Source organism: Haemaphysalis longicornis, unplaced genomic scaffold (genome assembly GCF_048455015.1).
Source record: "Haemaphysalis longicornis isolate Haplotype H1 unplaced genomic scaffold, Haemaphysalis longicornis Haplotype H1 scaffold_2, whole genome shotgun sequence".
In the NCBI taxonomy this organism is placed as follows: domain Eukaryota; kingdom Metazoa; phylum Arthropoda; class Arachnida; order Ixodida; family Ixodidae; genus Haemaphysalis; species Haemaphysalis longicornis.
The window spans coordinates 254548966-254569813 of record NW_027526295.1 but is presented as its reverse complement, the minus strand read 5'-3'; the positions used below and the strand labels follow the sequence as shown (position 1 = coordinate 254569813).

Sequence of the window (20848 nt, the reverse complement as noted above, 5' to 3'; positions counted from 1 at the left end):
GGAAAGACAAGCGAAAAGTACAAATTAACCGTATTTACGCCAGGGAGCAGTTAGAATTAAGCGGCTATGAAATACACTGAAAACGTAGCGGGCCAACCAAAATTTTGAAATTTGTTTGAATTAATCGAAAGTTTTAATTATTAGAGTTTTAGTTAACGCGAGACTGCTGTATTTGTGCCAGTTTTAGTTGATGTAGAAAAAATATGGCTGAATTTCAAAATGCGCTGCATTACAGATAAGCCGCGCATTTCGCTCTAAATAGAAAACCAATAGAGAAAAATTTCATTTTTTTTTCAAACTTTCACAAGTCAAACCCGATAGTTGTTTATTACAGGCCCCAAAAGCACGCTGCATAATTTGTGCAGTTTAGTAGCTGCGAATAACAAAATATGACCTTGTTCGCTGTGTTGAGGAGGCTGTATTGAGGTGTGCTAGAACCTTCTGACGTCAACGTAAGACGAGAAATTCCCGGTACAAACTTCGCCGCCCTACGCACCCGAAGATACTACTATTTTAGGCACCTTAGGCAATTGGTTTCTTAGAGTCGGAAATGATGTTCATTCTTCGGTTATTATTTTCTCATAGCCTGATTTCCAGGAGAATGGCTCCGGTTCCCGCCTCTGCGATTCTCATGTTTTTCATATTGAGGCCGTACTGCACGTTGCCTTGGTAGTCCACTACGACACCTGCAGAGTTGGAGTGAACTCCCAGACTTGCATCTGTGTATACGGTGCTGGTAATTAGAATTTCCTTCTAAGATATTTAGCTCTCGCCTCTCTTCTGTCGTTGTGGAGCTTAGGGTCCATATTCTTGGGCAGCGAGAGCATTTTGATTTGCTGCGTTGCTCTGGGAGGAGGTCGGCCATTGCCTCAAGGATCTTTCTCTGAGGAGGAAGGGGGGGGGGGGGGGCGGCTGTCGATTCTACAAGATGAACACTCCGGTCGTAGTGCGGACAATTCGTTCTTTTTGTCACGAGAGTAGCGAGTCCCTTATCGCCTGGAAGGTGTTGAATATGCCCAATTTATAGAGTTTTTCGTTTGCGGTATATATGGGCAGACCTAGAGCGGTTTTGTATGCCGGCCTGATAGATAATAGTGTTCATTCTTTCTTCTTGTTTCTTTCATATCGTATGATATGACAAACTGTATCAGATTCTGCTCATGATGAGTGCGATTTACTTGCGCTTTACTAGGCTTATTCAGCAAGTCTTTTTTAAGCGGGAGTAAAACATCCTGTGGGCATACGCGCGCTATAATCCCGACCATCTCATGAGGTAACAAATTGTTTTTCTCCAGGTGCTTGACCAGGCGCTTAAGTATAATTCTTTCCATTACTTTTCAGAGGCATGCTGTCAGTGATATTGGTCTGAGCTTTTCTATTTCTTCGGGATTTCCGGGTTTTGGACAAAGATTACTGTTGCGTAAACTTGTGCGAATATTTGGGGGCTTCGAATATTCGAACGAATATTACAGTATTCGAATTCGCTTCCACTCGAATTTAAAATTTCGGATATTTGGAAATATTCGGGGTGAACGAATATCAAAACTGCGTTTAAGTTTCGGTTTCTTTAGGCAAGCCGCAGTGCCATTGACATCAGGCCTACATTTTGACTACATGTGGAGCCAAGACAAACTAAGCCACATTCAGAACGTTGTCATAGCCTGAACCGAATGGCGCGTTTTTGCACGCGATTCGGGCACGTAGGCGTTGCGCGTGCGAATTTTTGAGCATTCAGAACGTTGTCGTAGCCTGAACCGAATGGCGCGTTTTTGCACGCGATTCGGGTGCTCCTGGGTGCACGCGGGTGCACGCGATTCGGGTGCACGCGATTCGGGATGATGCTCCTTTCTGCCACCAGAGCGGCGGGCAAGAAGGAGCAGCCGCCGGGCACCAGCGTCGCATTCGGCCAGGAGAGCATAGCAACAGCCCCCAAAAAAGCTTCGAGAGCGGCAAATAAAGCTTGGCCTTTAAAAACCTGCGAATTCGCTTACAATTAAGTTTTGTCTCTCTCTCTCTCTCTCTCTCTCTCTCTCTCTCTCTCTCTCTCTCTCTCTCTCTCGCTCGCTCTCTCTCTCGCTCTCCGAATTTAGTAACTACATATGGGGAGGATACGCCTCGTTGTTGACAAGTGAGCCTGTCAATCAACCACAGTCTATTTACGCTCCTATAAATAGTTCCTCTGCATGACCATTCGGTGGTGAAAGTAGAAACTAAAATAAACAAATCTCAAGTGTTTACACATGACGTGCGCTTTGACGTTCGAGATTGTTTTATTCCGGGCTTAGAAAATTTGCATGCACCGACACCAACCTGCACAAACAACGCGGTTAATTCCTAACTTGTTGAATGCCGGGTTTCCTCGAAATACGTACACATGCTACTCTGGAGTTTCGCCCGCGCCGCATTCATTTACGCGATCCTGTTGGAGAAAGTAACAAACAATGAACTCAATATTTCGGGTAAGCGGTAAGCCTGCACCTCGATCCATATTTTTGCATTGATTACAATTGGAAAAATAACAGCCTTTTTCTTTCGAACAAATCTGCGTATTTGCCGTGTTGTGGTGAGATGTGATGTGAATTCAATGTGCTTTGACCGGTGGTCTTACCCACGAGTACTTAATTTGTGCAATTCATCTGTTTACGAAAATTTTCTATAAGAAAACCAGTTGAATCTCCGAAAAATTAACGGTATTTCCCTTAGTTTGTGCTGGTATGTTCTTTCCTTATGACTCGCGGATTTATTCGTTAAACCAGCTCTAAGAGTTTGGTCTGGTTAAATTAACCTTCCCAATTTACGCCGCACTCGATCCACGGTCCACCTCACCGTTTTGATAATGCAGTAGGTAACAACTTAACGCTGTTTGCATACCAGTAATTCCTTCTCCATGTCTGGAAGTTAGTTTTTATCTAAGGTCATACTGCAGGCCAGAGGCCCAGGCAAAGAGGCACAAATGGCCGGGGCATAGTACAAAGGACAAGCAAAGGGCACAACACATAATACTACATGCGGCAGTATCCTCAGTAAGCTTCAATGCAATTGTGACACTATCCGTTTATCCTGCATTGAGCTACTCTTGTACCCAGCAGTCGTACAGAGTGGAAAACAAAAATCTTTCTAACGCACTTTGTACTCAACTTTTTCCCGCTAGATGCTATAGGGGGTATTCGTGTGACGTCAGCAACAGCTAGTCGCCATTTTGAAGTTCTCCCCAGTGGCATCGCCATCGCCGCGACGGTCGTGTTTTGGCCGCTTCGGTGGAGGCAGTGTCTCGTTGGTGATTCGTTTTCCACAGTTCATTTTCGCGGCCGTCGTTCTTGCGATGGCAGCGAAATCTGTGTCTTACAGTGACACGTCAGAGTACGTTGCTAGCCTCTCCAGGGATGATAGGGCCCGCTACGCAACGAAAATTGGCGTGTGCGGCATCGACCCCTTCCTACTCGACGCGCGTGATTGTGTCTTCAACGCCGAACTTTGGCCCCACATCACGGTGATGGACATCCATGATTTTATCGTGTTAAGGACAAGTTTTATCACGAGCAAGCAGCTCAAGAACTACAAAGCGCTCGAGGCTTACAACTATGTTACAAGCGGCTGGGTGAAAGAGCCGTGGGTGAAGCAAGTCGGCCAGGACGCAGTGATTGTTGCGACTGAGGTGAGTGTTTTGATCTTCGTGATTTCGTGGTTATTTTTATATGCACCATTTAACTCTTGCTTCTTTACCTTTACTGTTCAGGTCAATCATTCACAAAGCCTGACGAGCCCCCCCTTGAAGGCGTGGATTTGCGCGAAACGTGACGGCGAGGTGGTTGCGGCGCACTGTCTGTGCATTGCGGGCAACGGAGAAGCCTGTTCTCACATCGCGGTGTTGATGATTTATATCGAGTGCGGCATGCGCATACGTGCTGAGCATTCATGCACGGACGGAGAGAACAGCTGGCTACCGGAGCACATAAAGAAGCTCCAAGTGCGGCCTGTCGCCGAGATGGACTTTGCGTCGGAAGCCATGAAAAAACGTCGACTGGACGACCTCGGCCCTTCATGTTCGCCCCAAGTACTACCCAGGGCTCCAGCGCCAGCGAGGGCACCAGCACCCCCCGTGTCTAAGCAAGAAAAGGATGAGTTTCTGGGAAAGTTGATTTGGTCGGGTCTACGACCTGCAGCAGCCAGCACAAACTCACAAAGTTCAGTGAACTGTACATCCCCGCGATTAGGGCGTGTACTGGTGGCGACCTCCGCCTTCTCTACGACAGAAAAACTGTCGACATGAGTCTTCCTGTACTTGCCGACCACTGCGCCAAGATCTTTGCCAGGCTGGAGATAAGTGAGAAGGCCTGCCAAGCCATCGAAAAAAGGACTAGAAAGCAGGCATTGAGTGTCAACTGGTTTGCGTACAGGGCTGGCCGGATTACGGCATCCACCTTGTACGACGTCTGCCACACGAGTGTGAGTGCTCCATCACTGAGTCTAGTTAAGCGCATTTGTGCCCCGCAGGGCATTAGTGTTTCGGCTCCTCCTGTAAGGTACGGCCGAGAACACGAAGCAGAGGCACTGGAAAAGTACAAAAAGGTTGCTGGTGATGTGCACTGCAATGCGCAGTTCAAAGAAGCTGGGCTCTTTGTGTCTAAAGAGAACGTGTTTCTAGCTGCAACACCAGATATGCTGGTTGAGTGTGACTGCTGCGGCGCGGGTGTGGTGGAAGTTAAATGCCCCTGGAACGCCAGAGATGGTCAACTGACCGATTTGCCAGCCGACCAGAACAGCTGCGTCACTGCAAATGAGGGGTCGCTGGAACTGAAGGTGACCCACCGGTACTTTTATCAGGTCCAAACTCAGATGTATGTGTGTGGAGTGAAGTACGCAGATTTCGTGCTCTGGAATGAGCGGGAGATCAACATCCAGAGAATTGAACAAGACTGCAATTTTATTTTGCAACTTGTGGACATAGCAAGAACATTTTTTCAGAACGTTTTGTTGCCAGAGCTGGTAGCTCGACGGCTCACTGAAAATCCCCAAAACACTGCGATTTCAAAACAAGCTGCTGCACAAGTTGCCGAAGAGCCTTCAACTGCAAGTGGAGAGGCTAAAGCAAGCAAGCAGGTGTTTGGAGTCGATTCGCCAGTACAAGCTGCGGTGCATGGCACGTCTGACACTTTCTGTGTATGTAAAGGGCCCGAAGAGGGAAAGATGATCGCCTGTGATGGTGCCGACTGCGAGATCAAGTGGTTCCACTTCACGTGCATTGGACTGAAAAGGGCTGCCAAAAACCGGCAGTGGTTTTGCCAGTTTTGTTCCGAACGAAGCAGTAGGAAATGAAGTGGTAGTTCGCCTTGTCTGAACTAAGCCAGCAGCCGTTTGGAAACAATTCACCAGTACGAGCAGTGATGCACAACACTTGTGATACTTTGTGTATGTAAAGTGCCCGAAGAGAAAAGATGATTGTCTGTGATGGTGCCAACTTTGAGATCAAGGTCTCCCCAAAAAGCAGCAGTGATTTCGCGAAGGGCTGTTTGGTACATTTTCAAAGACAGCAGAAACAAGATGATGTGGGATACTGCACATTATCCTGATGTCCTTCCTTGTCCCGTCCATTCCGCTGTTTCTGCTGCCTTTGAAAATGGTTTTGAAAGTTTTGTTCCAAACAAAGAACTTGGAAAATGAACAGTGCAACAAAGAGAAATTTTTATTCATTGGCGAATCAAAAACATAGCCTTACACATGGTGACAAACGAAACACAGTTCATGTTAATATAATACAATTTTGTGACACGGAGCTAAACAAGGCAGTATGACGGGCAGCAAAAAATAATGCACCCCTCCGTCTAAAAGCGACGATGGCTGAATGCGAAGCTTTCTTGTGATGGATTCTTTGGTCAGCCAATCCCACACTGCAGGTATGTGCTACTCTGGAGGTACGCACCACTTGTCTAGAATACCCACAGCAACTCTCGAGTGTGCACTCCGTTGGCCTAATGTTTGGGTTTGGGGCGTACAGTGTGAATTGGTGCCTGCTGCTTGGCATCCGGTTCAACCATGTCGAAAAGGAGCAATTGGATAGACTCCCGCTTCATAACGCGAGGGACCCAAGTTCAATTCCAGCCACAGGAAGAATTTTAGGGGTGAAGCACCCCAACAGCACTCGTTTTCCAACTCCTCGCTTTAGAACACCAGGGCACTCATTTTCAGACACGTCGCAGTACATTTCAGCATGCTGCGGCATGACACGAAGACAATTTACGGCCAGTCGGTATCGTTCAATTGATTAGATCCGGTTCAACGCAAGACAGGATGCCACCGCCTCAGCAAGAGCGCAATTGCTTCTCCAGCGCCCAATCAGCACGTGTCACGTGGCAAGAGAGACTTGCAGTCTTTGAATACACTGCATGCTTCGCCCCTCCCCAGGTTTCAAGTTAGTGGAGATGGCCCGGAATTTTTTTTCTTTCACTTCACCCATGATCATTCACCATCATCTGCAGAGGAAATTGGCTTTCCTGCAGGGCATATTGGCACACAATGGCATCACTGAGGACACTAAAGCTTCACTTTAAAAAGCTCATACAGTGAAATGTTCCAAGTTCAACCAGAAAACACTGTGCATGTGCAGTATTGTCATGCTGCACATTCTCACGACATTGATACAATGCTAACTTTCGGCCAGTTTTTTACTCTAAAGTACGAAGGCAAAGCAGTGGGCAGTGTTGGATGAGTTAAGTTGCACATGTGCTCCCATAATTTCGACTTCATGTTGCATAGGTGCAGACATGATCGAGAAAAGACCTGCCACGGTGGCTCAGTGGCTAAGGCGCGCTGTTGAGCACACGAATGTGGGCTCGATTCCTGGTCGCGGCAGACGCTTTTCTGGTGGAGGCAGAAAGCGAAGAACCATGTGTTCGAGATTTCAGGACGCATTAAGGATCCCCAGGTGGTCAAAATTAATCTAAAGCCCTCCACTGTGATGCACCTCATAGCCTGTGTAGTGTTGGCACATTAAATTTCATAATCAATCAATGATCGAGCAAAGGGTTTACGAAATCTAGCCCATAAAAAAAGTCTTTCAGCCGAGACTCAGCCACCAAAAAGACTACTCCAGTGGCACAACTGAATTACAGATGTTGGTCAGTCCACAGCACACCCTGACAATTTTGTCGATTTGGCACTCCTTGCTGCCATTTGTCCTCAGTACCTCTACAGGCAAGCTTCCTTTTAGTAGGGTGTACTTATTTCTAACCATTTCAATGACCCTCTCGACATGAATACGCACATTCGCTATCTCTCTCGTTCGCTCCACCTCCGAGCTGTACAGTTGCCTCTTGCCTCTGGTAAAATTAGGCATTGCCAGTGTGGCACAACACGTGCCAACACTCTCCTCTATCAAAAAACCCCTGTCGGCAAGTACAATGTCACCCTTGTCTAAGAGCCTAAGGACACCACACTTATCCGTGATGAATTTGTTACTTGCACCCCACCAAAAGCCTGCGAAATGAACGTGACAGCTCCCTGGGGACAAATTGCCACGAGGAATTTCACGGTATTGTGATGCTTATAGTGGGACCATGTTTCTGCACGTGGCTGCATTGAACTGGGCCGATCAATAAAAATTTCAAAGCAGTCAAGGATGACGCGCACTTTTAGCCCAAAGTTTTCTACAAATGCAATTGGCATGGTTCTCATTACGTCCTCCTTCTCCGGCCAATCCACGAAAGAACTCAGGCGGTCGAAGCACACGTCAAGCCACTTTTCCAAAATTCTCGAGGCTGTGGGCTGTGATACGCTAAAACGGTACGCAAGATCTTGGAGTGTGCTCCCAAGCCTCAACCTGACTAAGAACAGCATCATTTCCTCAAACTGCGTGAGGGCATTCCTGTGCGAATGTGGGACGTAGTCCTTCAAGAGCGTGAACAGGGACAACACTGAGAGAAAAGAAGGCAGCCCTGTGTAAAACGCCACTTTTTCGTTGTCTTCTCTCAGGCCGTCTTCTGTGAACCGTGTGGCGGCGAGGTTTTTTTTTCAGATGTGGCGAGTTCGTTCCGGATGTTCACCACCTCCGTTTGCAGAGCCAGTAATGTCTGTCTGGCACGAGACTTCTGTGAATAAATAAAACAATAAAAACATTGTAAGTACATAGCTGCAGTGTGCAAGGTTCTTTTTACTGTGGTGCTGAGCAGAACCATGTTTCCATGCAGAACTTATAAATGAGAACAAGCGTTCCAAGCACAAGTGCCCGGCCCATAGCTAAAATTTTTGTTCACAAAAGAAAAACTTACCACGCAGGTCTGACTCTGCTGGGCTTGCTGAGGCATCAGACCCCATAGCATCGTCTTCGGGAGCTGCAACATTCAAATGTAAAAGTTTTGGTGTGCATTAGAACCAATCTCTGCTTAAGGGCTGAAAGTAGTCTCACCATTTGTTGACTCCTGTAGGCATCTTGCCTGCCGCTCCTTCATTCTCCTGAACCTATCGCCTTCCCTCTCGCTGGTAGCGTACCCAAGGTTGAGGGTCGGAGACCAGTCAGGGTTGCACCGGTCAAAAAGAGCAGATGGTGAGCCTGTGGTCAAACGAGTTAGAACACAATTAAGAACAGAGCAGGTGGAAACAAAACAGGTTTTGGATTGCATGGTGTGTAGTAGTTATCGTAAATTTATGAACGCTGACTATAAGCAAAAAAAATCACGCCATATCCACGGAATGAATGATGATAAGTGGGGCGAAGCTCGAGAGGGGGAGATCATGGGTAACCGTAACTTTCCCGTGAAAGTTCGCCCATTACATCATTAAGAAAGACGTAAGACTGTGTGCGTACATTGTACAAATCAACTTTTATTTTGTTCTTTTATTTTGTTCTTGTTCGTTTGTTGTTGTTGTTGTAGGGTTCGTGAGGCTGCAAGCAAGCGCTCGTATCGGCAGGCAAACCCCAATGCAGTGAGAGCTCGCGAGGCGGCTGCAAAACGCAACAAGCGAGCTCAGCCCGAAGCTGCCGACGGGCGGTTTAAGCGCGACTTTCTAGACGAGATATTTAGGGCGAACTTGTGCCCGAACAAGACGAGAGGAAACGAGCAAAGGTCCTTGCGTCTCGTTCGATCTCCGAGAACGACTGCCTGCGTTCGTGGCGTGATCTCTTGCGCGATCTCCCCCTCGCAGTGCACGTGCGCTCGCTCCTCCGTTGGCGAACACAGACAAGCTCGCGCTCCCGGTGCCGAGTTTGCGCTGCCGGTTGCAGCCGGTTCTTGCGCGTGCAACGCGGCCCACTTTGCGACATCTCCGAAAGCATGCGGCGGTCACGTACCACGAGACACAAGGGATGGACAGACCCATGGCTTTATGAGCTTCGCCCCTAAAATTGGTTGCGTGTATGTACACGCACATGTTGCGGTGTTATCCCCAACATGTGTCGTTTAGAAAAAAAAAAATTCTGCGCCTGCAAAACGACAGTTGTCAAGCGCCGCGACGCAGGCCCGGCGTTGGCCTAGGGTTTTCCGTTTACTATGCGCAGCGCCAATGATTGCAGCTGCCGGGTCGCCTGGTCTGTGCTTTTCAAGCGCACCCCGGACTTTCATTCTTTATTTTTTTGCGAAGAACGCGGACAGCGATCCGGCAGCTACATTTTTCACCATCGCGAAGCTCTACATTGCGACGCTCTTTTTTTTCTTTTCATACCTAGCAATTACCCCTTAGGTCAGTCTGAGTGGTGTACATACCTGACAGAAAATGCCGGGAACAGACGCGGTACTTGTCAGGGTCTGCGGCGATACCGGTCCGGTTGATGCGAGCAATCCACTCGCGGCGCCGCTCTTCTGACAGCGTCTGCGTCTTCTGGCATTCGTTTCTGCGCACTTTCGGGACTTTAAAGAAACCTGGGTTTTCTTTCGAGCTTTTCTGCTTTTGCGCCTTTGTTTGCGTACGGCTATTGCAGCGGACGATCGCGCAATGCACCATCACTATTTCGGACAGCCAACTCACAGAACGGGGGAGGCTTGCCAACTGAGCGGCGTCGGCACAACGAACGACAACCGGACGAACTTCAAAATGGCGGATGGCCCCACAATGTAATGCGCGCCGCGGCTCATGAATACCCCCTATTGGCGGTGAGCGCGAACACAGGCGGCGCTGCGAAGCGCGCCTCCGTGACGTCAGCTTAGGGATTTCTCGCATTTGTCGTCTGCTTCACTCAGGATCGCTCTCCCTGCTGTTTTTTTGCGCTCGGTCAACGTCTGATGCTTGTCCGCACCAGAATTGGCGTGTGGGTAACTTTTTATCATAATAATAGGCTTAAAATCGCATACACTAGCTCATGGTGTCAATTAAAGTATAGTTTTCGATACCGCTACGGGAGAAACATTGCCGGCGCCACCCCATTCCTTGCGAAGCCGGTCCTGTGCGGAGCGCGAGGAGTCAGAGGTAGGCGTCAGCTTCTCATGTAAGCATTCGAACAAAAGGAACAGTCAGCTACTAATAACCGACAACATTGAAAATGGAAGACCAAAGCAAATTCTAGGCCTTCAGGGCTGTCGGCTTTGGCAGAAGGCATCACGATTCCCCGTAATCATATGTAAGGTAAAACAGTTTTTGCAACCTTGCCAAACGCTCGAACGCGTTTTGTCACATCACTTTACGTTGTCAAGGCATGAAAGTTTGCCGACGTGCACTATAGACTGCAAAAACTGTAGGTTGAGTTACAAATAACCCAGTGTGTATATACGCGCGTGCTGATTCTATACCAGGCATCTAACCAGTACGGGGGTTTATTGAGCAAAACGAGTCACGTCTTCGTTAAATTTATAGTAACACATATATGTTTGTTAAGACCTGGAGGGATATTTCGGAACATTTTGCACAGCCATATCTTCCCGATATTCGGATATGCGTTATAGGAAAACTGCACTCAAGAGGAGGAGGAGGAGTAAGGAGAGGAGGGGAAAACTTTGTTTAACAATAAAATCGATCTGGTTAGTGGGCCGGGTCCTCAGTCCAGGACAAGAGAGTAAAAGTAATTTTCTTCAAATCATAGAACGCCATCCCGAGTAGAATAGGATTTGTTCTTCGCGCCTGGAAGGGTTGAAAAGCAATAAAGAGCTACTTGGAATTCTTCTTCGGTTTCGAGTCTTGTAATATATGCAGGTATACTATTTATTACGTTAGTTAGCGAGTATATCATGCCTTCAACACCGTAATCTTGTCATCATTGTTCGAGTTGAGAGTCATATAATTACAAAAGCCTCCTTCGAGTACTGTGGACCACGTTGTTTAGGGCGCGATCGCGGTGGCGTAGCACAAACCTTCTCATTGTATTTGCATGTGAATAAACAAAGCACGCTGCGGATATGCACCTTCTTGCACGCAGCCGTAATGAAAGCCAATTTGTGAAGAAGGGAATGTATGCCATACAAAATGAAGGAAATATCCACACTACGGTTGTGAGGCTCCCAAACATCCCGAAACCTCCTAATAAGAAGTTGGTGACGGCGCAGAAAAATTGATGCGTTGGGCAGAAAAAAAAGCAAGAAACATTAATCCGATACAAGACAACAACGAAAGAAACAGAAGAAAGCCGCTTTATTTCCTGCTGTGCGATGAGCGTGTAGAGGCCGCTGCTTGGTACGTAGTATTAGACTGTTGAGTCTTCATAGGAGCATCTCAAAAATACTGCAGGAAGGCCTACGCATTTTGAATACTTATCGAGAAGCTCTGATCACTGATCCTCGCGAATAAGCAAGAAAGGACGAGTTACACACGATCTTCTGACCGATACTCTGAAGAAAGTTGTTCTCTATCCCTTCGTGTGTTGCAAACTTGTGGGGGATACAGCTTCAAATTATTCAGATGCGTCAGAAGCTGGCAAAATAACTGAGTCGCTAGAAATACGCTTTTTAACGCACTACAGCAACGAAGCGGATGATTTCTAGCCCAGGCACTGTTGCCCCTCACAAGCAAGTGTAGCAGACGACAGCGGCGCGAATCCCTAAGCCGACGTCAGAGCCAGGGGGCGCCACTCAAAGATCTCACCGCCAATACCGCACGCTGTCAAAGAGAAGGTTGGATATGTATTCCCTTAAAGGAGCCATGAAGAGAAAACACAAGTTTGGTTCATTCAAAAAATTGCCTCGTTAGAATCACACTGACACCACTTTTAACGTAAACTTCGCTCAAATAAGCTGCATAATTAGGAAAAAAAAGGGAATGGCCATGCGACCCACTAGCTCATTTCCCGCAACAGAATCTATGATGTCACATGTGGCAGCTCTGAGACTGGCAGAGGGCGGCGAAAGCAAACGAAAATAGGCAGAGCTTATAAGCTTGCCGAACGAGCCATTTGCGCTTAAATTTAGCGCACATTCTTTTCAAGGCCGTAAGAATGGTGGGACAAACAGTGGAAGTTACGAAAGCACACGTAAACAGAAGTACCGATGCGTACTGCTGTTGGTACTGCGCGCACTATGCTTGGTTTAGCTGCACAGGACTGCAGGGCTTTGGAGTTGTCTCAGACTACACCTGCCGATTGACGCAAGGAACGGTGTTTTACGTGACCATATTTGTTAAGCGAGCACTATGTTTCATGAAACGATTATTTTCTCCGTGAACAAAAACAAGCCAGGTTTAAATACAGTCAAAAACAAACCAAAGGCCACGGAGAAAGAAATTCTTGCTCTCTGTCTCTGCAAAGGCCGGAAAACGGCTTGCTATGGTATGGTGGCACCATCTAGGTTCACTAACGTCAAACAAGGCCTCCCAATCGGCTGCAAAGCTAGAGAGAGCGAGAGAGAAAGAAAGAACGGAAAGGCCGGGAGGTTAAGCAGTTGTAGAGCCCGGTTTGCTACCCTGCACTGGGGGAATGGGGTTCAGGGGATAACAGAGAGGGCGGGAGAAGAGGAAGGAATAGGAGTGGGAAGACGCACTCTCTAGTCCCGTTTTGGGCACTACAGTCGTTCCTGCAAATTCATTTCACTCAGAAAACGTAGAAGGGCGTTCGCCGCCTTCTGTGAACTCGATGGTGGAGACCGATGACCTAGGATAGTGTCTACTGTAAGTGGTCGACTGTTTAATCTTCTGAGCGCGGTGGAAAGCACGCTCCTCTCCGAAGAGTATTCGGAGCAGCGACACAGCACATGCTCTATCGTCTCTTCCGTCCCACAGGAGTCACATTGGGCGCTGGTGGCCATCCCGATGAGGAAGGAGTAGGCTTTCGTGAAGGCCACTCCCAACCACAGTCTACAAAGTAAAGCCGACTGGGGTCGAGACAACCCATACGGAAGATGGCCCTGAACCAGGGGGTCTTGAATATAGAGACGGTCATTCGAAAAGTCCGGTGTGTTCCATTGCTTCATGGTGATTCTGCCAGCAAAGGAGCGAAGCGACCTCGCGGCATCGGTCCTTGAAAGCGGAAGCAGGATGGGGGGTTCGCTGTCGTCGCCTGTTCGAGCAGCTTAATCCGCCAAGACGTTGCTGATGATTCTGCAGTGACCTAGAAGCCACTGTAATAATATGTCATGGCCATTTGTGATGGCTTGATGGTATTTTTCTCTAATCTCTGTCACCAATTGGTGGAGGGGGCCGTAGTTATGGTCCCTATGAAAATATTTCTAGGGACCCTAGCAGAGCAGTCAGTTCCTGTGATGTCATTGCAGACAACGAAAACGCACGATTTAGCGGGAAAATCAAAATTTTAACTTAAAGTAATTAATTTCTTTGTGCATAAAGCATCGTTTGCATTCGGACAAGCGCCGTGGGAACTATAAAAGAAGAAATCTTTCGAATAACACAAACTTGCATTTTGTCTTCATGGCTGCTTTAACATTACAGGCCACGTACAAAGATGGAGCCCAACAAACCATGTGCAGCCAGGTAGAGGTATCAGGCGATGCCTTTCGCAGTTTACAGGGGAATAAGGCCGCTACACGTGATAAGTCTTGCTTCGTTGAACTAAACAGAAAATACCGACGGACCAGCGAATGGTCCTATGGCAACACCACACTTAGAAGGCAAAACAACGCCAATTGTGCAAACCATCCGCCGTCTTGTACGACTTCATTAACGCAGGTGACCGAATCCACAGAAGCATTAGGTTAAATGACAGAGCCCGCAACTGTCTGATTACATCAATGGCGTTGTTCGTGAATTTATCCCTGTAATAGCCCTGTAGATGGGGCTGGAAGGCAAATTTTGATTCTCAGAGACCACAATAGCATGTGCTAGGGCCCACGAGATCCTATTAAACACTGGTGCGATGAGTGAAGTCTCACCCAAGGAGGTCTCACCTAACGAACCAGTTAAAAGGTGGTTAGTTGGGCGAGTTGGTATACCACATGGTGAGAAGAGTTCAAGAAAACTAACACTGGAAAAGGCGAAACAAAACCAACGGCACAAATGCGGAATTTCAACTCCAGGCAGTAGGAAAGCGCGTTCGTCTAAAAGCGTGCATGTAGGAACAAGCGGTAGTACCCGTGATTCCCCGGTGAGCCAATGTATACCTATTGTTGCGACCAGGAAGGCCGACTGCAGCCGAGAAGAGGTCCAGAGCTGATAGGCCAACGTAAACGTTTACTACATAGCAAGAGGTGAGCCGAAGCCAAAGAACAATGCCCCGACAGGCGAGGTTACAATACAGGACTCGAGCAGAGCGACAGCAACGATTCGCTGCTCAAACAGGAATGGTTTACAACGCTTGCGGGGGTCTATTTATACCCAAAAGCGGTAACGGTCAAAACGCAACAAGCGGCAACACGCCGCGAACGTCACAGACACACACAACGCTCTTTCCAGAGTTCGTAAGCCGTTCATAGCCTCGGCGCACGTTGAGTCCGGAAGAGGGGAGAGAGGAGGACTCCGTTGCGATCGACGGGGCCTCTGTGTCCTTGAAGAGCGTGGAGACGAGCCTCGCCGGCAACCACCGAAATGCACCGAAAAGAAAGCGTCTGACGCGGCTTGTCGCAACTTGTCACCGACATGGTGGCGCCTGACGGCAGAAAGGCGCACGACGTGGCTTCGCCGCACAGCCGTGGAGTGCTGCGGGAAAGTACGGCGGCGCTGGCCGATTCGTAACAGCTTCTCCGCCGGGGGTCCGAGATCCCGATGGACAAGGGTCTTCAACCGTTGTCCGGAGGGATGCTGTCGAAGTGAAGTATTCGGCAGACGCTGGACTCCAGGCCTGGGCTGTACGACACCGTGCTGGAGCTACACCGGCCGGGTCACTGGACGAGTAGTGGCTCCCCAAGAACGTCTCTGGCTTGATCAGGCAAGCAACAGAACAACACAGGAAGACACAACCGCATCGCCCGCAAGTGCGAAGACAAATCAACACTGAAGATCTACCAGGCTTTTAGTTGCGAAAAAGTACGCGAATAACTAACTACTCTAGTTATATTTTTACCAAGCAGTACTTTAGACAAGTGACAAACTTGAAAGGTGACATTTCGCGTGATGGGAAATGTCCCACACAAAAAGAAATGTAATCGTAAAGGGCGAAACCTGCTTCAGGAAAAACAATGAACTTGAGAAAGTCAGGCGTCTACAGGCCACTTCTCGCGCTGAGAGCCGCGATTTGAACTCTCGTCATTGCTCCGAGCTTTCCCCAATTTGTACCGCACTTTAGGTGCGCCTGCTTCCTGAAAGCGACTGCTGCGACCGCGTGAAAGGACACCGGCCGTTGTTTTCGACAAAGGCCGAGCGCGCGGAGGAGCGAGTGACATTTTCCAGCGTTCAAACGAGAGGCGCGCACTCCTTCTTGGAGGTGGCGTTCCCTTGGCGCGATGCGAGCTCACGGCTTTGCCCCTTGGCGTGCCTGCACTGAAACACGCGCCACAAGTACGTGCGGAAATTTTCCCTCTATCCTTCTTGCTCGCCTTTTCACCAACGCGTTCGGCAAGCGAACATCGGAACGTGTTTACGTTCTCTCCTCTAGGCTGGTCGGTTCCCGACTTCGGCTCAGCCGCAGTCGACACCACAACCTCAACTAGCTCAGCCGATGTTGGCCTATTATGGGGAGCATCAGCTGGGAGTGACAAGGCCACGAGGAGCTCTTTAGACACCTCGTAACTTCCAACAGACCCTATCTTGTAATCCCTCGCGTTTTCAGCAACAGCCCCGGCACGCGAAGGCCGAAGTGTGTTGCCGTTCGCCTTTCTCACTGTCAGAACCACACTACAACCAGGCTGCTCTGTTTCAAAAGACGGCTCAGCCGCCCCAGACACCTGAATCTCTACGAGCTCGGCTGGCCATTGCTTGAGGTCAGCTACCTGAGCTGGTGTCATAACGGAATCGGCTTGCTCAGTGGCGAGATCGTCATTTCTCCCAACTGAACCGTGCAAACCGTTCGCTGCCTCGGCTGCAGGCTTCCCCACCACGTCGCTCGTTTCCGCACTACCGTCCGAAGGAACAACCTCCGTTTCAGCGGACTCGTGCGGCCTTTCGGTAACCTCATCGTTTACGCATTCCTGCGAAACGTCGCTATCTCGCGAAATGTTTACGTTCAAGTCGGTAGCCGTTCCCAAGGCCTCCCGCGAATTTGAACCGTCCGAACACTCCGCCGAGATCTCCAAAACAAACGCCGACACATTATCGCACTCAGTGGACACGCACTGCCCTCTGCCGCCTCTGCCGACAGTCTGAGCTAATGCGCCGTCGTTATCTCTCTCAGCAACCTTGCCGCGCTGCTGGGCCTGAACCGTCGCCTCCGACTCGCGCTCCCGAGCGTCTGCTACTACTGGCAGCGCTGGCACGGTGCTTTCCTCGACAACGAGGTCTTTTAAGTGCGAATGCACTTTATAAGCGACCCCAAACCATCCACCGCCGGCGGCGGCGGCGGCGGCGTCCGCAGTGCTCCTCTATATTTAAAAAAGAAACAGCATCCGGCGCCAGGTTTCGATCCGAGGACTTTGCGGCCGCAGCGCGACGCTCTACCGACCAAGCCACGGACGCGACGCTGATCTCAGTGTTAGTGACGCGCCTTATATCTTTAACGCATTCAAACTACGTCGTCAGCGGCGTGCGTTGGCGACTCAGCGGCGTTATAGCGGCTTGATAACTGCGTGGTGTACACGTGATACTACAAACCCGATGGAAGAGATGGAAGAGAAGGCGGCGAGGCGGTGGGCTGCGGGGGCCGAGCGCAAGCGCCGCAAGCGGGCCGACAACCGTGAATTCGCACTTTCACATTCTCCCCCTCGGGGAAATGCGGGGGAATTTTTTAGAGCAACAATTCTAACTCGGGCTTCACTTCTTCCTGCTCGAGTTGAATTTCGTGCTCTCGGTTCTTCTTCTCCCGTTGGAGTCTCTCTCGCTCAAGCCTCTTTCTTTCCTGTTCGAGGCGCTCGAGTTCGAGGTCGTACCATCGCATCTTTGCCTCGTGTCTGAGTTTCTGCTCTCGCATTCTTTCCTCGTGTTCCTGTTCTTGTTTCTGCCTCTCGAGCTCCTTACGCTGGCGCTCTGCCTCTGCCTCGGCGGCCTGACGTTTCGCGGTCTCCCTGCCATTGATCAGCTCAATGCACTCAGACAGTTCCTCATCGTCAGCCCCGACAGCGAGTATAGCCTGTATCAGCTCTGGCTTTCTCAGCGCGTCCGTGACATCCAAACGTAACTCTTTTGCAAGCTCCAACAACTGCGATTTTTTCAACGCTTTCAAACTCATGGCCGGTCTAGAGTACTGCTTTCCCACTGCTCCAAAAAATGTTTTGCGCGAATAACCCACGCGACAACAACACACGCCCTACCAGCTATCCTCAGAAGCCTGGTAAAAAATTCCCCCGCATTTCCCCGAGGGGGAGAATGTGAAAGTGCGAATGCACGGTTGTCAGCCCGCTTGCGGCGCTTGCGCTCGGCCCCCGCAGCCCACCGCCTCGCCGCCTTCTCTTCCATCTCTTCCATCGGGTTTGTAGTATCACCCGCCGCGGTGGCTCAGTGGCTAAGGCGTTGCGCTGCTGAGCACGAGGTCGCGGGTTCGATTCCCGGCCGCGGCGGCCGCTTTTCTGATGGAGGTGAAAAGCAAAAACGCCCGTGTGTACGAGGTTTCGGCGCACGTTAAAGATCCCCAGGTGGTCAAAATTAATCCGGAGCCCTCCACTACGGCGCGCCTCATCGCCTGCGTTGCGTCGGCGCGTTAAACCCCACGATCAATCAAGTATCACGTGTACACCACGCAGTTATCAAGCCGCTATAACGCCGCTGAGTCCCCAACGCACGCCGCTGACGACGTAGTTTGAATGCGTTAAAGATATAAGGCGCGTTACTCACACTGATATCAGCGTGGCGTCCGTGGCTTAGTCGGTAGAGCGTCGCGCTGCGGCCGCAAAGTCCTCGGATCAAAACCTGGCGACGGATGCTGTTTCTTTTTTAAATATAGAGGAGCACTGCGGACGCCAACGCCGCCGCCGCCGCCGCCGCCGCCGGCGGTGGATGGTTTGGGGTCGCTTATAAAGTGCATTCGCACTTAAAATCAGTGAAGAAAAGTCCCGCACTCACCGTTGACCGCCATGAATTCTGCGAAGTCCGAAGCCGCCTTGACGTCCGTTGTGTTGGGTCTCGCACCGCTGGCTTCAAGTGTTACGAAGTTGCCATCCGACCGCTTCCAACCAGTTGTTGCGACCAGGAAAGCCGACTGCAGCCGGGAAGATGTCCAGAGCTGATAGGCCAACGTAACTGTTTACTTCATAGCAAGACCGAAGCCAAAGAACAATGCCCCGACGGGCGAGGTTACAATACAGGACTCGAGCAGAGCGACAGCAACGATTCATCTTAAAAATCCAACTGCGCGCAAATTAACGAGGACGTGAACACACTGAAGACACCACAAGCGCAGACTCACAACTGGTTTATTGTTACAAAAATCAGAACATTTTTATTCAGGCATAAGAATCAGCAGACAAGAGAAATTGTCGAAGCCAGACACATTTTAAAAGCTGGTTCAGACTGTATTAGTCACCCATCTATTGCCTTGCTTAGTCGGGAAGTCGCCTAATAGATGGGCACTTAACATGAATTTCAAGCCTCTTCAGGGCATGCGTGGTGAAGAGGGGGAGGATATTTTATGCGTGATGGTGTTATCGTCGCGGAATTATCTGTCATTCATGTGCTTCTGAGTTTTTATTTATTTTTATTTTTATTTTTTTGTGTGTGCAGCCGATAGCGCTGAGAATGTGACGTATGTGGGGCGCCTGGGTATTTAATGTTCTGATTTTTGTAACAATAAACCAGTTGTGAGTCTGCGCTTGTGGTGTCTTCAGTGTGTTCACGTCCTCGTTAATTTGCGCGCAGTTGGATTTTTAAGATGCGTCAATACCAACTTGCCCAACTTTCGACCCTTTTACAGCAACGATTCGCTGCTCAAACAGGAATGGTTTACAACGCTTGCGGGGGTCTATTTTTACCCAAAAGCGGTAACGGTCAAAACGCAACAAGCGGCAACACGCCGCGAACGTCACAGACACACACAACGCTCTTCCCAGAGTTCGTAAGCCGTTCATAGCCTCGGCGCACGTTGAGTCCGGGAGAGGGGAGAGAGGATGACTCCGTTGCGATCGACGGGGCCTCTGTGTCCTTGAAGAGCGTGGAGACGAGCCTCGCCGGCAACCGCCGAAGTTTTGAAATGCACCGAAAACGAAGCGTCTGACGCGGCTTGTCGCAACTTGTCACCGACATGGTGGCGCCTGACGGCAGAAAGGCGCACGAGGTGGCTTCGCCGCACAGCCGTGGAGTGCTGCGGGAAAGTACGGCGGCGCTGGCCTATTCGTAACACTATGGGTATAACACAATGATTTATCCCTTACTTGTTATAATTGGTTCGACGTGGAGTTGAACACAATTAGGAATTGCCGCCCGCTGCAAACACAAAGGGTTACTACCGGAGTCTTCTGTCTAAAGAAAACCTCTGGAAATGGCATTTTAATTAGAACTCTCCAGAAACAAATTATACGACGTGATGTGCTCAAACGACTACACAGTGATTTTCTGAGCAAAGAATTTTCCCTTTTTCGGGAAATTATCGGCTGTAATTTCGGCAAAAGAAACAAAGAGAATCTTTAATAGATGTAGAGAATTTTAGGAGTCGTAGAGTAAAAACTAAAAATAGTCCGTAAAACGGACCTCGCATCGTTTATTACTTTTTTCTTTTAAAACGTTCCTGAATTGCTTCATTGGATTTATGTTCAGTTATCCGCAGTCGTGTCCCGCAAGCCACAGGCATCCGAGACCGCTTCTATGAGGAGGGAGCATAGATACAGTGTACTAGACATAGAGGAAATAATACTCCTGGAGAAAAGCTAGTAAAGCGAGAGGCGGCGGCGGCTGAATGGCTGAAGCCTCTTCGCTTGTATTCCTGTGCACTTTCAAAAAAATGAGTGCCCTTCTACTTTATGAAGAAGGATGGCGCTAAGCTGGACGCCGCCACGGAATGCACGAAAAAAAAAAACGTTTGCTTGTAATTTGCGAGTGAGAATGCTTCCTAGCCAATTATCTGTATGAAACTTGGAAGGACCAGACATACCTCGGCAAAGTTGGCGCGGCTCACTCAAACTCACAATTTTTTTTTTTTCAATAGCCACGCACTCAAACTCAGACTCAATCTATGCAGCAGACCTGCGCTCACTCAAACTCAAACTCACAGTGTGCGCCAAACTCGGAACTCACTCGGACTCAAAACTCAGAACTCACTCGAACTCAAAATTCAAAATGTACTCAGAACTCAAAATGTACCTAAACTCAAAATGTACTCATACTCAAACTGTACTCAGCACTCAAAATGTACTCAATCTCAAAATGTACACAAACTCAAACACAAACTCAAAATGTACTCAGTACTCAAAAGTACTCAAAACTCAAAATGTACTCAGAACTCAAAATGTACTCGAACTCAAAATGTACTCAG

At 49.1% G+C, this 20848-nt stretch overlaps 1 protein-coding gene across 1 annotated transcript in view; it reads left to right on the top strand.

Annotated features, from left to right (window-relative positions):
* LOC144167748 (chitinase-3-like protein 1) overlaps positions 1-20848 on the top strand; it is an 83589-nt gene that overhangs the window by 7243 nt on the left and 55498 nt on the right. The window lies entirely within an intron of this gene.